Source organism: Crocuta crocuta, unplaced genomic scaffold, assembly GCF_008692635.1.
Source record: "Crocuta crocuta isolate KB4526 unplaced genomic scaffold, BGI_CrCroc_1.0 scaffold5688, whole genome shotgun sequence".
Classification (NCBI taxonomy): domain Eukaryota; kingdom Metazoa; phylum Chordata; class Mammalia; order Carnivora; family Hyaenidae; genus Crocuta; species Crocuta crocuta.
Window position 1 is genome coordinate 11,869 of NW_027530272.1, and position 2,405 is coordinate 14,273.

At 49.1% G+C, this 2,405-nt stretch overlaps 1 long non-coding RNA gene across 1 annotated transcript in view; it reads left to right on the forward strand.

Moving 5' to 3' along the window:
* The first annotated feature begins 251 nt into the window (after positions 1–251).
* Positions 252–2,405, forward strand: part of LOC144232779 (uncharacterized) — a 3,630-nt gene continuing 1,476 nt past the window's right edge. Inside the window, exons 1-2 of the long non-coding RNA XR_013335513.1 lie at positions 252–376; positions 1,040–1,114. This is a non-coding gene — a long non-coding RNA (uncharacterized LOC144232779). The remainder of the gene's footprint in view (positions 377–1,039; positions 1,115–2,405) is intronic.

The following is a 2,405-nucleotide window of genomic DNA, read 5'->3' on the forward strand; positions in this document are numbered from 1 at the left end:
ACACCCTTAGGTTTATGAATTTTTTTTATGCAACAAAATCACTCCATAAAGTTCTGCTTCAAATTGAGACAGATTTAAGAACATCCCAGTCTCAATAGGATTATAGCTTATAAAATTATTTTCTTGATTATAGCTTATAAAATTATTTTATTGCCTGTAATGGTGAACCTGAAACTGTCTTGCGGAGAAGGCAGCCAAAACCCACGCTAACCCCTCCCTGAGAGAGCGATGTTGTCTCTTTTCCTAGGTGGCCAGCAGAGCACTGAAAATCCCCACGTCTAAGATTTACATCAGCGAGACAAGCACGAACACCGTGCCTAACACCTCTCCCACAGCTGCTTCCGTCAGCACCGATCTCAATGGACAGGCTGTCTATGTAAGGAGCCTGGGAGCCAGCAGAGCCAAGGGCCAGCCAAGGGCTTTGGGCTCATAGAGCTCCGTGGGTTGGGACTGGAATGGTCCTTGTAGGCTCTTTGGCTGTGGCCATGTCTTCGGCTGTCTTATCCAAGAGAATGCTGTTCCTCCCAACACCAAGCTGAAAGAGAGGCCTAAAAGCCACAATCACTTCCATCAAAGCCACGAAGGATGAATGTAGGATGGGGAGGAGATTTGGAGAGTCACAGGGGGTGTTCTGGAAAGATATACTCTCCAGTGTTAAAAGTGGCTGCATGACTATGGACTGAATTTGGAATTCGATTTTGGAGTTGGCCAGGTCAGACCCACTTCTCTTTCCACATAGGGGATGTAATTAACAAAGGAGTTTGATGGGAGAAGTCACCTCCTTTGGGATTCCTCAAGTATTTCATCTTCTGTAGCCTAAGAAATGTGTGTTCTCCCAGCAAGGGCCAATGGCAGTTCCTTTGGCAGGGTCCTGGGGTGGAAGCCTCCCCAGTCATTCCTAAGAGGGTGACAAGACTATTTGAGTGGCATCCTGGCCACAGCATTACTTGGAGGTGGCCTTGCTGAGGCCCTGGGGGTTTTGCCTGGGCCAGGAAATACAGAACATTAATATGTCTGGTGTGTGGGGATGTGTTCTCAGGAAGCTTGTCAGACCATCTTGAAAAGGCTGGAACCCTTCAAGAGAAAGAATCCAAGTGGCTCCTGGGAAGACTGGGTAAGTCTGAGCTGATCCAAGTTGCTTTTGAAGAGGAGAGAAAGGTAGGCTCTCTGTCCCTGCCACAGCAAGAATAGGTCACGATCTAGTCACGCAGGCAGAGAAGCTGAGGTGGTCATGTGGTTTCACAGGACAAGTAAAGGCTCCATCTTGCTGGTCTCCTTTCTCTATGGCTTTCATAGTGGAGGGAAGGCACTTGAGGAAAACTTCTGAGCCAGAATCTTGACAACCCCATGGAGACTGGGGGTTTGGCTGCTCTGAGCCTGAGAAGGCACAGGGACCACTGAATGTGCATGACTCGGGTCTGGGTCCATACCTCGTCTGTCCTCAGGCTTGATGAGCCTGGGTTTCTTCACACCTGCTCTTAGAGGGCTGCTTAGCAGCACTTCCCCTTTCTCAGCTCTGGAGTCCGGGTCCACTGAGGCTGCATCTGTGAAGGAGTGAGGAAAGAGACATTACCCAAGAGTTTATCTCTTTCCTGTGAATTTAGAAGTGGCAGGCAAGCACTCATCACAAGAATGAGCCCAGTTCTCTGGTTTCTGGTTTGGAGGCCTGTGTGTTGGGAACCCTCAGAGGGAAGCAGCAAGAATGTCCCTCCCGGGTGGGGAGGGGCTTTGTCTCTTCCAACAAGCAGACATCTCAGTGGCAGCCCTGCTTTCCCATCTCCCAGAGCTGGGGTGGGGAAAGTGAGCACAGTGGGAGCATGGAAAGTGAGCCCACACGTGACCCAGCTCAGATTGTACGAGTCTCCCTCAATGGACTCAAAGAAAATAAGTTATTTCTCTCAGACCCACTCACCTTACTGTGCCTCACATGACCTCTAATCCCTTCCCACGCTCACAGATACCGCACACATAAACGCCACATGAATGTAGGTTGATTTTGGTAGTTTGGATTTTAGCATGGAGACATGGAGAGACAAACCTGGGCTGGTCGTTGAGGGAAGAAAAGGACTGGGACAGATGCAGTGCAGGAGCCACATGAATGGAGGTGTAGAGGTGTGGGAACATGGAAGGGCTGGGAGAGCGCTGACAAGTGAGGTTGGCTGGCATGGCAATGTGTGTGCAACATAAAGCCAGAGAGAGGATTGGGGTCCTTAATGTCAACTATTGGCTCTATGGACAATGGGGAGTCAGCAAAAGTTCTAGAGTAGGAGGGTGCTGTGGGCAGTGTGGTATGTTAAGATGCTCACTCTGCTTCAGATTCTGTGTATCCCTCTCTCTCTGCCCTGCCCCCACTCATGCTGTTTCTCTCTATATCAATAATAATAAACATTAAAAATTAAAAAAAA